Source organism: Hylobates moloch, unplaced genomic scaffold, assembly GCF_009828535.3.
Source record: "Hylobates moloch isolate HMO894 unplaced genomic scaffold, HMol_V3 SCAFFOLD_5, whole genome shotgun sequence".
NCBI lineage: Eukaryota > Metazoa > Chordata > Mammalia > Primates > Hylobatidae > Hylobates > Hylobates moloch.
The window spans coordinates 92,612,290-92,626,431 of record NW_026652280.1 but is presented as its reverse complement, the minus strand read 5'-3'; positions in this window follow the sequence as shown (position 1 = coordinate 92,626,431).

The window sequence follows — 14,142 nt, the reverse complement described above, 5'->3', positions numbered from 1 at the left end:
GAGTGGGCCAATCAGGTCTAAAGGTGGGAGGTGCCAAGCTCACCAGGGGGCTTCAGGAGATACAAGAAGCTGGCAATTTTGAAGATCTATTCTGTGTCTGGTGCTAAGTTTCTTCTAAAACAAAAACTCATGTTAATTGTGTGCTTCATGTTCTGTTTCATTTAATCTTCATAATCCTATGAAGCAGGGTCTATTAACATTGCAAATGAGAAAAAACGGAGACTCAGAGGGGTGATGCAACTTCTCTGAAGTCACACAGTGTGGGGCTGGGATACATGAATGCAGATGGTCCGACTACAGACCTTGGCCACCTGCCCCTCTGCCTCTCTGTTATCTCATTCACTCGTCACAACAGCCCTGAAGGGTGGATAGTCCCTCCAGTTTACAGGTGAGGTCGTTGAGACTTAGGGAGGTGAGGTGGCTTGCACAACCAAGACCCAATCCAGTTCTCAGCCCATAAAACTTAAGTCCCTGAAATCTAGAGATTCCTGGAGCTGTCCAGGGTACTGGATGGCCTCTATTCAAGGCTGTGTCTGAAAGAGCCAGGGAATCTTGAGCTGACTGTTGTGGTCTTGGCCACACAGTACCACCTCCCTTTGCCACCTGTTACCAGCCTTGGTACCTTCAAGGCCAACTGTTGACCAAACTCTCTTTGGTTGGCCCATGGCCACTGCCCAGATCCAGCTTCTGCTCTGACTCAGGGGTCCTGTACCTCTCTGCTCCCCAGACACCATCCAGTGTCCTGAAGGCCCATCTGCCATACCTCAGACACCAATCAGGGGCCCAAGGTGACACTTGATCTTCGGGGGCATCATTGATTGGCCAGACTGATCATGTCTATCAACAACAACCAGCCTTCAGGAGTGCCAGGCACGATGCCAGATATTTGGCATTCACTATATTATATCCTTTCTTCAGAGGATGAAATTATATCCAATTTACAGTTCATCTCATTTAATCCACTCAATAGCTCTTTGATCAAGCTATGATTCTTTCTTTCTTTATTTTTTTATGGCTCACTGCAACCTCCACCTCCTGGGTTCAAGCAATTCTCCTGCCTCAGCCTCCTGAGTAGCTGGGATTACGGGTGCACGCAACCACAACTGGCTAATTTTGTATTTTTAGTACAGACGGGGTTTTGCCATGTTGGTCTCAAACTCCTGACCTCCAGTGATCCACCTGCCTCGGCCTCTCAAAGTGCTGGGATTATAGGCATGAGTCGCCACGCCCAGCCTCAAGTGATGGTTATGCCCCTTTTGCAGTTGAGGAAACGAGGCTCAAGTGACTTGCTCGAGATCACATAATGAGTTGGTAGTGGAGCCAGAATTTGAACCCAGATGGTGCCAGAACTTTTGCTGCAAGGGAGAAACCAAACCAGCTGTGGAGCAAAGTGGGACTCAGGGAAATTGTGGCCATGGGATGTGCTTTTGTGGAGTATGCTGAAGGGATGGACTCTGGCCGCACCTAGGAATTCTAGGTGAGTCTGACTTACCTGAGCCATTTCGTCTCTGCTTCTCATTTTCACTATGAAATCTGGCCTGAGGAGAGTATGTTTTCTGTAAGCAGAAAGAAAGTAGGTGGAGGTGAGGACCCTTGGGTCTTTGGCAGAGGAAGGGGTGATATATTCACAATGTATCTGAGTCTTTCGGCCACTGAAGGGACTGGTCAGGGTCAAAGTCCTCTCCAGAGAAAGAAATTACCATCGTCTTTGGAATGGGTGTGTGTGTGTGTGTATGTGTGTGTGCCCACATGCGTATTTATGAGACTCATGCTCTTTTTAAAAAATAAACTTATTATTTTTAAAAACAGTTTTAGATTTAGGGAAAAGTTAAGAAGATAGTACAGAGAGTTCTCTTATACTCCACACCCAGTTTCCCTGTTATTAACACCTTACATGTATGGAGCTGTACGTGTGAGTTGCATGGTGCATTTGTTACAATTAATAGACCGTATCGATGCATTATTACTAACTAAAGTCCATAGTTTATTCAGATTTCCTGAGTTTTAACCTAATGTCCCTTCTCTGTTCCAGGATCCCTCCAGAATACTACATCACATTCAATCATCATGTCCCCTCTGGCTGCCTTGGCTGTGACAGTTTCTCAGACTTTCTTTGTTTTGGATGACTCGCACAGTTTCTAAGAGTCCTGAGGCCCGTGTTCTTTTAGGTTGAGCTCATGCCCATGCTGTTCCTTTGGCCTGGACTGCCTTCTTCCTACCTTCCTGGCAAAGTCCTCATTCTTCAAGGGCCAAGTCAGAAGGCCTCAGGGCTTGGTCCTTAGGGCCAGTTCTCGGACATCTTCTCTTCTCTCTGTACACTCTCAAGGCTTTAAAGAGAACTCTAAGCCAACATTCCCCTAATGTATTATATATTTTCAATCTCGACCGTGCTTCTGAACTTTGACCTTGTCCAATCAGCTACCTGACATCTCCACTTGAAAGTCTAATAGGCACCTGAAACTCACCATGGCCCAAACAGAACTCTCGACACCCCAAGCCTCCAACATGTGCCTCCCCTGTCTCCCGGATCTCAGCACATGGCTCTACTCTGACCCAGTTGCTCAGACCAGGAGGCTGGGAGTCTTCCTTGCCCTGTCTTCCTGCAACCCCACAGTTGTCTCATCTCCCAGGCCTGGTGAGTCCACCTTCTAATGAATTTCTGGAGTTCATCCACTTCTCCCAGGCCTCCATGCCACCACCCTAGCCTGGGTACCACTGAATGCCTGGATACCAACAGTAACTTGTTCTCTGTATTAGTCAGTTTTCACACTGCTATAAAGATACTACCTGAGACTGGGTAATTTATAAACAAAGATGTTTAATTGGCTCACAGTTCCAAATGGTTGGAGAGGCTCCAGGAAACTTATAATTATGGTGAAAAGTGAAGGGGAAGCAAGGCACATTTTACGTGGCAGCAGGAGAGACAGAGAGAGAGCGCGTGCAAGGAAGTGCCACACTTTAAAGCCATCAGCTCTTGTGAGAACTCACTCACTGTCACGAGAACAGCTTGGGGGAATCTGCCCCCATGATCTAATCACCTCCCACTAGGTCCCTCCCTCGACATGTGGGAATTGCAATTTGAGATGAGATTTGGGTGAGGACACAGAGCCAAACCATATCACTCTCCTTCAAATAGTTCTCCACAAAGACTCCAGAGTGAGCTTTTAAAGTGTAACTCAGACCCTGATTCTGCCCTCCTTGGAACCCTTCTGTGTCGTGTTTTCCCTTTGCACTGGGGACTCAAACCCACATGTCTTCCCCAGGCCTACAAGGCCTCTGCAGCCTGGCTTCTCCCTGCCAGCCTCTCAAATTCCATCTGTTTATTCCTTCCACTGTGCAAGGGCTTGGATACCTCAGTGAACACAAAAAAGGCCTCTGTTCTTGCAGCGTTCACGTTCACATTCTAGAGTGGGAGATAGACAATAAGCATGATGAATAAGTAAGGTAGTGTGGAAGGAGGCCAGAGAGACTCCAGGAAAAAGGAAGTGTAAAGGAGGGAAAGGGGGTGGCTGGTGGCAAGTGGGGACCACCTGTGGTCATAAATAGATGCTCAGTTCAGACGGGTCTCAATGGGAAGATGAGACATGGACACAGACTTGAAAGAAACTGGGAGTTAGCCAAGCAGACGTCAGTGGTTAGTGCAAAGGTTCCGAGCTGGGCTGTGCCCGGCATATTCAGGAGCAGCAAGGAGGTCAGGGTGGCCGAAGTGGAGGGAACACAGGGGCAGTCACATGAGAGAAGGTCAGTGAGGAGACAGGGGCCAACTTCCTCCATGCCCCATACTCCAACCACTGAGAACTCTCTGGGTTCCCTGAAAGCCATGGCTTCTCTCAGCTGCCAGCTTCTGCAGAAACTGTTCCCTTCACCTGGGAAGTTCCCCCGTTCTGCCTGGCTCACTCCTTCTCATCCTTTAGGTCTTGGCAGAAATGCTACTTTCTCAGGGAGGTCCCCCTCAACCACATGCTCCCGTAGCACCCAGACTTCCCCTATGTTAATACTTCCTACAGAATTATGACTCTTTCAGCCCTGCTTCCTTCACCATACTGTACTCGCCTTGAATAGGGATTGGGTCCTATTCACAGCTGTCTCCCCAGGGCCCAGCCTGGAGCTGTGCTTGGAGTGGACACTCAATAAAGACTTATTGAGGGAATGAATGAATCAGTGAATGAGGGAATGCAGCCACATAAAGGCCTCTGCGCTGTATGGGAGAGTGGGTAATTCCCCAGAGAGTGAGACAGGGCCAGAACCAGGGGAGGCCTCAGCTGTGGCCTGCTCAGGGATGATCAGGGTGAACAGAATTGCCTGGGGTCCTGGTGTTTCCCCTGGGGGTTCCAATTTTAAACTCCACCACCAAGGAGGGGATAGAAGAGGGAGAGTGTTTGTGGTTTGCAGTATCTTTTGTGTTTTTTAATGAAAGGATTAAGGGAACAAGTAACCTCATCTGTGGAAGAAAATTTCAAGACATAGAAAAAGGACCTAGTCTAGAGAATCCAGAAGGGATCTAAGCTGCTGCTGCTCAGCTCTCTCCACACAGACCTGGGAAGTTGGGCTGGGTCCCAAGGGCAACATTAGCATCACAAAGCCAGAATTTCAGAAGGAGCAGCTCCCAGACCTGGAGTTCAAAGAAATGTTGCTGGCCTCAGGGATTTGCCCCTGCCTAGGACTGGCAAATTGACTTTACTCACATGCCCCGAGTCAGGAAACTAAAATACCTCTTAGTCTAGGTAGACACTTTCACTGGATGGGTAGAGGCCTTTCCCACAGGGTCTGAGAAAGCCACCACGGTCATTTGTTCCCTTCTGTCAGACATAATTCCTCAATTTGGCCTTCCCATCTCTATACAGTCCGGTAACGGACCGGCCTTTATTAGTCAACGCACCCAAGCAGTTTCTCAGGCTCTTGGTATTCAGTGGAAACTTCATACCCCTTACCATCCTCAATCTTCAGGAAAGGTAGAACGGACTAATGGTCTTTTAAAGACACACCTCACCAAGCTCAGCCTCCAACTTAAAAAGGACTGGACAGTACTTTTACCTCTTGCCCTTCTCAGAATTAGAGCCTGTCCTCGAGATGTTACAGGGTAAAGTCCATTTGAACTTTTATATGGACGCACTTTCTTGCTCGGCCCCAACCTCATCCCAGACACCAGCCTTCTAGGCAACTATCTTCCAGTCCTCCAGCAGGCTAGACAGGAAATTCATCAGACTGCTAATCTTCTTGTCTACTCCAGATTCCCAGCCATATAAAGACACCCTAGCTGGACAATCATTTCTTAAGAATCTGACCCCTCAAATTCTACCACCTCGGTGGACCAGACCCCACTTAGTCATCTATAGTATCTCAGCTGCCTTCTGCCTGCAGGACCCTCCCCATTGGGTTCACCGTTCCAGAATAAAGCTGTGTCCATTGGACAGCCAGCCTGATCTGTCCTCTTCCTCCTGGAAGTCGCAAGTGCTCTCCCCTACTTCCCTTAAACTCACTCACATTTCTGAAGAGCAATAATCACCCTTATGAGCCTAATACATCCCTTCATTCTATTAGGTCTATTCGTCCTTACCCTACTTTTTGCAACAGGGCTTTACACAGTCACCCCCGCTACTTGGACTGCACCTCAAAAACTTGTCATCCCTGCTATCTTCTGCCTAGTCATACTCCTATTCACCATTCTCAACTACTCGTAAATGCCCTGCCCTTGTTTACACCGACGGTTTACACTTTTCCTCCAAACCATCATAACTGATATCTCCTGGTTTTACCTCAAACTACCACCCCTAAGTATCTCTTGAAGTGGATAGAAGATCTTCAGTGGCAAGGTACACTCCAATTCTTCTACCCTGATGAAGTCCTTTTTTTTTTACTTTTCTACTCACTCTTATCCTTGCCCCTGTTCTCCAGTCACTCTCTACCCCTCCCTAATTACTTCTAACATACTATCAATCTCACTCACTCCCTCCTCACCATTTCTAATCCTTTGTTAGCAAACAATTGCTGGCTTTGCATTTCCCTTTCTTCCTGCTCTTACACAGCCATCCACGCTCTACAGGCCGACTGGACTACCTCTCCCTCTCCCTGCACCTCCGAACCTCCTTTAATAGCCCTCATCTTTACCCACCTGAGGAACTTCTTTACTTTCTAGACAGATTTATTGAGAACTGCCCAGACATTTCACACCAACAAGCTGCCACACTTATCCGCATCTACTTACGGTACCTTTCTCCTTATGTCAATTCCACCTCCCCACCTTCTGCCGTATTTGGACCCCTCACAAACTACTATCCCTGTTGCCTCTCCTTTGTGCATCTCTCGGCAAAGACCCACCAGAATTCCCTTAGGTAAACTTTCACCTTCCCTATGCTCCTTCCCTCTTCATCTCCAAAGCCCAACTACAGACATTACCAAAAACCATTAGGGGCTTTTCAGCTCCGCATTACAGATAAGCCCTCTATCAATACTGACAAACGTAAAATCATTAGCAGTTACTATTGCTTAGGAAGGCATTTGCCCTGCATTTCACTCCATCCTTGGCTACTTTCCCCTTGTTCTTTGGACTCTCCTTCCAGCCCTCCTTCTTGTTTACTTATACCCAACCCCATGAACAGCAGTGAAAGATTGCTTGTAGGCACTGTGTGCTTTCTCATACACCATGAAAACTGAACCTCCCCCTCTACCCAGTTGCCCCATCAATCCCCATTGCAACCTCTAACAGCAGCTGCCCTCGCTGGATCCGTAGGAGTCTGGGTGCAAGACATTTCTTTTGGTGCTCCCTCTCATCTTTTCACTTTACATTTCCAGTTTTGCCTTACACGAGGTCTCTTCTTCCTCTGTGGCTCCTCCACCTATATGTGTCTACCTGTTAATTGGACAGGCACATGTACACTAGTTTTCCTTACCCCCCCAAATCAATTTGCAAATAGGACTGAACAGCTTCCTGTTCCCCTCATGACATCAACACTTCACTACTGTTTTGTTTTTCTTATTATTAATATAAGAAGACAGGAATAGGCCTCAACTTACACTGCTGAAAAAAGAGGACTCTGTATATTTTTAAATGAAGAGTGTTGTTTTTATCTAAATCAATCTGGCCTGCTGTATGACAACACAAAAAAATTCAAGGATAGAGCCCCAAAACTTGCCAACCAAACAGATAATTACACTGAACCCCCTTGGACACTCTCTAATTGGATGTCCTGGGTCCTTCCAATTCTTAGTCCTTTAATACCTGTTTTCCTCCTTCTTTTATTTGGACCTTGTGTCTTCTGTTTAGTTTCTCAATTCATACAAAACTGCATCCAGGCCATCACCAATCATTCTATATGACAAATGCTCCTTCTAACAACCCCACAATATCACCGCTTACTCCAAAATCTTTCTTCAGTTTAATCTCTCCCACTCTAGGTTCCCATGCCACCCCTAATCCCGCTTGAAGCAGCCCTGAGAAACATCATCCATTATCTCTCCATACCACCCCCAAAAATTTTCGCCGCCCCAACACTTCACCACCATTTTGTTTTGTTTTTCTTATTAATATAAGAAGACAGGAATGTCAGGCCTCTGATCCCAAGCTAACACATCATATCCGCTGTGACCTGCATGTTTACATCCAGATGGCCTGAAGCACCTGAAGATCCACAAAAGAAGTGAAAATAGCCAGGTCCTGCCTTAACTGATGACATTCCACCATTGTGATTTGCTTCTGCCCCACCTTAACTGATCAATTGATCTTATGACAATACACCCTCCCCGCCCTTGCGATAATGTATATTCCCCTGCCCTTAAGAAGCTACGTTGTAATATTCTCCCCGCCCTTGAGAAGGTACTTTGTAAGATCCACCCCCTGCCCGTAAAAAATTGCTCCTAACTCCACCACCTATCCCAAACCTATAAGAACTAATGATAATCCCACCACCGTTTGCTGACTCTCTTTTCGGACTCAGCCCGCCTGCACCCAAGTGAAATAAACAGCTTTGTTGCACACACACACACACACACACACACACACACACACACGAAATGTCGCTTGCACACCTGCCAGCCCCCTTCCATGCAAGACTTGTTGGAAAATAAGGCCAACCTGTATCCAGTGGAACCTCAGTGACCAAGGCAGAGGCCTCCCTCCCTTCAATGGTTGGCATTTGATGAGCGAGAGAATCTCCACCTAGATCATTGCTGATGCATTACTGATAACTGATAGTCTTTTCCAAGGACGATGCTGAAAAATATGGCCAACTGTCATTTGCTCTCACCGTTTCCAAATCGGGAGATGCTGGCTTAATTATAATTATGGTTAGTGAAAGTTAGCAGACATAAATTCCAGAGGAAATACTATTGTGTAATGTACAATATGCCCCAATACAACTGGGCACAACTCAATCTTCCCTGAGGCAAAGACGTCTGCATTCCTCCTGTCCTTCCTGTGGCCTCCGCCTGCCTCTTTTTCATGTCCTGATTGTTGAGAAAAACCTCTTGGCATTGGTCACTGGCAGCCTCAATGATCCTATCTCCAAATCCTCCTCTTCCCCAGTTTGTCCCATTGCTTCTCCTAGAGGCTGAGGCCTCAATGTGAAAGTGTCCAGGAGACCAACCATGGGCCCAGTCCACATCTGCCATAGTCTTCCCCATGCACCAAGGAGCATTTAAGGGACCTTGCTTTATTTGTTTTTAAACATTTAAAAATTGAGGTGTAGGCTGGGTGTGGTGGCTCACCCCTCTAATTCCAGCACTTTGGGAGGCTGAGGCGGGCGGATGGCATGAGCTCAGGAGTTCGAGACCAGCGTGGTCAACATGAAAAAACCCCGTTTCTACTAAAAATACAAAAAATTAGCCGGACCTGGTGGTGGGCGCCTGTAATCCCAGTTACTCGAGAGGCTGAGGCAGGAGAATCGCTTGAACCTGGGAGGTGGAGGTTGCAGTGAGCCCAGATCGTGCCATTGCACTCCAGCCTGGGCAACAGAGCCAGAATCCGTCTCAAAACAAAAAAAAAAAATTTGAGGTGTAGCATAAAGTCCATTGTGCAGCTCAATGAGGTTTTACATATGTGTTCATGTGCATAACCACCTCCAAGATCAAGATATAAAACAAGATTGGCCTGCTTTATATTTTGATATATATGACAAAATATATATCAAGACTGGCTGCACCCCAGTCAATACCTACTTTCTCCCAGGGTAAGAGCCATTCTGGCCTCTGTCACTACAGATTCGTTTCTCTTGCTCTAGAACTTCACATCAATGGAGTAACAAAATGTGCTCATTTTGGCCTGGCTTTTTTACTCAGCCATGTGTTTGAGATTCATCAGTGTGGCTGCCTGTGTCAGTAGTTCATTCCTCTTGATTTCTGACTTAAGTATTCCATTTGGTGGCTATGTCACAGTTTGCTGATACATTCTCCTGAGAACGAACATTTGGATGGTTTCCAGTTTTTGGCTATCACTCATAAAGCTGCTATGAGCAACTTTCCATGAATTTTTGGGTCAAAACGAGTGCTCATTTCTGTTGGGCAGATATCCAGCAGTGGACTTCGGGGATCGTAAGTAGGTGAATGTTTAGCTATAGTGGATACTGCCAACAATGATTGTGTCACTTTGTATTGTACTTTTGACATCTTTACAACAGAGATTTTTGGGGACACATTGAGGTCACTCCCATACACAATGTTTTGGATTGGCAGGGAGGAGGGAGGTGTTAGAAAAATTGCATCGCTGATAAACACAGATGGGCCTGAATTCTGAATTTGGACCTCAGGGTATTTGTCCTTGAAATCTGGAGTGAATCAGTTGGAGGTATGTCTCTACGTGTCTTTATTTATACCTCCATTAGACTGTAAACACTATGAGAATAGGAATTGTAACTTATTCAGGGATGTGTCTGCAATGCCTAGCACAGTTCTTGGCACATAGGTGCTTTGTAAATAAAAACTAATAAATTATTAACTTAATAATGGTAGCAAATAGCTATCGAGCACATTCTAGTGCTAGGCACTGTGACATGACTTTACCGATACGGTCTCATTTAAACCTCATGAAAGTACTCTGAGATTAGGGAAGAGTGAAGTTCTTGTTTTACAGATGAGGAAGGAAGCTGAGGCCTTCGGCAGGTTAAGATACACAGCTGGATGGAAATAAAAAAATAAAAAAGATACACAGCTGGCGAGTGGCAGCTTTGTAATTAGACCTGAGGCAGTCTGACTCAGGAGCTTTCATGTGTGTGTGAGATGGCAAGAGCCTGCACCCATTTTACAGAGGAGGAAACTGAGGCTCAGTGAGGTTAAGGAATCCTTCTCCCTGGAGTCAGCTGGTCCAGCCTCCCCACCTGGCTTATTCTTAAATGTTGAATATTTGTAATGCAGAGCCCTGGCTGCTGCCCTCCTCTACAACCTCCACTCTCTGGAGCCCACAGCCACTGGATGTCACAACGCTCACCCCGAGCCTCCACCTCAGTGCTTCACTCTCACAAAGCCACCCTGTTGTGAGGTGACGCCTGCCACCTCTCTTTTCCATCCCCAGGGATGGAGAGAATCAGACCCGGCAATCCTTCCTTTAAAGTACTGGGCTCTGTTTGGAGCAGGCGCCCAGCCCTGGGACTTGTTCCTTTGCAGGGGTCCACTTACATCACATGAGTGTTGAGTTCTCAGCCGAGGTGCAGTAATGAGGGCACTGTTTTCCATCAAAGGAGGCCTCTACAGTTCTGGTCTCCAGGGCCTTCTCACGCCTCCATTCATTCAGCCCCTTAGGTCTCAGAGACCCAGAAAACTGCCTTCCTGGAACTCAAGCTGAGGCCCTGGGTGGGAGCCACCCACCCCCCAGCAGGCAGCAGCAGCAGCAGTCTTTTTCTCCATACCTGGACTTGGTGGGTGGGTTGTTTTCATTCCCCTTAAACGCTTGCAAAATATTTCAAACAAGTAATACATAAATCCACTGCTACTGTAAACATTCGGAACAACTCAGTTGCATACAGATTTTTAAAAGTCACATTTCTCCTTACTGTCCCAGCCATGTCCCAATCTCACCCCTTTCCCTGAGTCATCATTCTTTTTGATGCTGCATGTGTGGGTTTGGTCTTTTTTCTGCAGCTTCCTTTTTAAACTCTGTGGTATGTCTTGGAGATATTTCTGCATTGGCACACGTAGATCCACCTCACTCTTCTGATCTACTACAGTGTAAACCACAGTGTGATGCCCTATAGTTGTTTTTTTTAAACCATTATGCTTTAGTTGGACATTTAGGTTGCTTCCAATTTTTCTTTTCTTTTTCTTTTTTTTGAGATGGAGTTTTGCTCTTGTCACCCAGGCTGGAGTGCAATGCTGGGATCTCGGCTCACTGTGACCTCCGCCTCCCAGGTTCAAGCGATTCTCCTGCCTCAGCCTCCCGAGTAGCTGGGATTACAGGCACACACCACCATGCCCAGCTAATTTTTGTATTTTTAGTAGAGATGGGGTTTCACCATGTTGGCCAGGCTGGTTTCAAACTCCTGACCTCAAATCATCCGCCTGCCTCAGCCTCCCAAAGTGCTGGGATTATAGGCATGAGCCACTGCACCCAGCCTCAATTTTTCACATTACAAATAATTCTACTCCAAACACCCTTATGCTTGCTGCCTTTCTGTCCACATGGGTGAACGTTTCTCTAGGGCAGACACTGGGAAGTGGAAATGCTAGACCAGGAAGTACATGTATCTTAAGTTTTAGTAGATGCTGCCAAATTATCTTCCAAAATGGCTGTACCATTTTCCATACTTGCCATCCATGCCTGAGATTATGGGATTGTCCACACCTTCAGCAAGCCTTTATGTTATGAATCTAGGTTTGTCTCCTGAAAACTAATCTCTAGTGTTAGAAGTCGGGATAGTGGTTGCCCCTGTGGAGGGCAATAGTGGATGGGAAGGGGCAGGAGGGGCTTCCAGGGTGCTGTTGATGTTCTATTTCTTGATCTGAGTGGTGGTTACACAGGTATTTTCAGTTTCTAAAGATGTGTTAAGTGGTATAATTAAAACAAGTGCACTATTTTTTTTTTTTTTTGAGATGGGATCCCGCTCTGTCACCTAGGCTAGAATGCTGTGGTGTGATCTCGGCTCACTGCCACATTTGCCTCCTGGATTCAAGTGATTCTCCTGCACCCAGCGAACTTTTTGTATTTTTAGTAGAAATGGGGTTTCACCATATTGGTCAGGCTGGCCTCAAACTCCTGACCTCCAGTGATCCTCCCACTTCAGCCTCCCAAAGTTCTGGGATTACAGACACGAGCCACCATGCCCAGCCCAGGTGCGGTATTAAATATGCGTGTTATTCTTTGGTAAAAAGTTCAATTTACCCCCCACCCCTGCAACTTAATGGGTGATAGGACAATATCCCATGATTATTTCATTTTGGAGATTGAGCCTTCTTTTGATATTTCACCTTCTGGATTCCTTCTTCTGGGTCTTTTGATAGTGCTTTGCTTGACAAGGGAAACCCTTTTTTGGAAAGGGGAAAAGGGGCTTGACTGTTTTCTGAGCATCTACAATATAGATGCTCTCAAATCCTCACAGCAACCTTTCAGGGTAGGTACTGTTTACCCCACTTTACAGACAAGGAGGTGAGGCCTCAGAGCAGACCTGCCCGAGGTCATAAAATATCTGACTGCAGAGTCCTACCCTCCTCTCTGTCTTTTAAGTGACAGCTGCTCATGTGACAGGCTTTGGGCTACCCATGCAGCAGGCATGATCTTAACTAACCCCTGCAACAGCCCAGTGCGGCAGCTATATCGTCATCCCATTTTACAGATGAGAAGAGTGAGGCTTAAAAAAGTTGAGTGACTTTTGCTCAGCTCCTCCAGTGATGGAGCAGGTTTGAGCCCAGGTCAGCCTGGCTCCAAAGCTGGGACAGGGAATTCGATAGAATGTTCTGCGAGGATGGATATGTTTGCTGTCTTTCCTATAACATGGTAGCCACTAGCGACATGTGACTGTTTAGCACTTGAGATGTGGCTAGTGCAACTGAGGAGCTGAAATTTTAGTCTTATTTAATCGTAATTAATTAAGTGGACTGCTTTGGATGGTGCAGCTCTAAGGAGACAGATCAGGGGAAGAAATGCCACAGGGGGCAGGCAAAGAGAACAGAGCTGCCACCAGGTGGGAAGCCTCCAGCCCACCGCGAGGGACTCACTGAAGGACCCCCATAGGACCCGACAAAACCCTCACAGGTCTCCCTTCGGGCACCAGAACCATGCGCTGTGGAAACAGCCAGCGTTTTGTAATCAGATGCAGCCTTACCAAGCCTCTTAACCTAAGACTCAGGTTCCTCGTGTATAAAATAAGTATCAAAATAGGGCTCGTTATAATATTGAATGAGAGAATACACAGTGCCTGGCACATAATTGGTACTCAATAGGCTATTTAATAATCACATTATTATGGCCACAATTCTGTTATTGATCATAGGCTCACTTTTAAACTTTTAAATAAGTGTTTTCATTATATAATGATAAAGCCATTTAAATTATTATTCATGGTTATTAAACAATGCAGATGGCTGTAAAGTGCAACCCCCAAATCTCCAAATACTCCAACCCCACATCCTCCTCCCAGAAAAAACTGATGTAAGCAATTTCTTATGCATCTCTCCAGGAATTGTCTCTGCTTCTACAAACATCTAGAATGATTCCGATCTGTCCTTTAGAAAGTGCAGAGGGGATCACACTAAATGTGCCAGGCTACACCTTGCTTTGTCACTTTATGGCACATCGAGGACATGTTTACACACGTGCACATTCAGACTCACCACATTCTCTACTGTTTGCACAATGTTTCGTAGCAGAGGTCATTGGTAACTTATTTTAGGGGTCCTAACTGATGGATATGGAAGTGGTTGCCGTATATTTTGCTGTTATGAGGAAGGTTTGAATGAATATCCCACATGTATCTTTCTGTACATGGGCAAGTGCACCCACCCAGAGGGTAAATTCTTACCATTGGGATTTCCGGGTCAATGGCTGGGATATTTTCCACTGTGCTGGATCTTGGTATATGTACAATCTCATGTTAAACTTCTCAAGAGTACTGGATTTTAAAGGAATATTCTGACAAGTTCTTCTGAAAAGATTCTTCAAGTCATGCTAATAATCACCCCTGGAATGTATTTGCTGGGTGAGTTTGGAATTTTGGCAAAAAC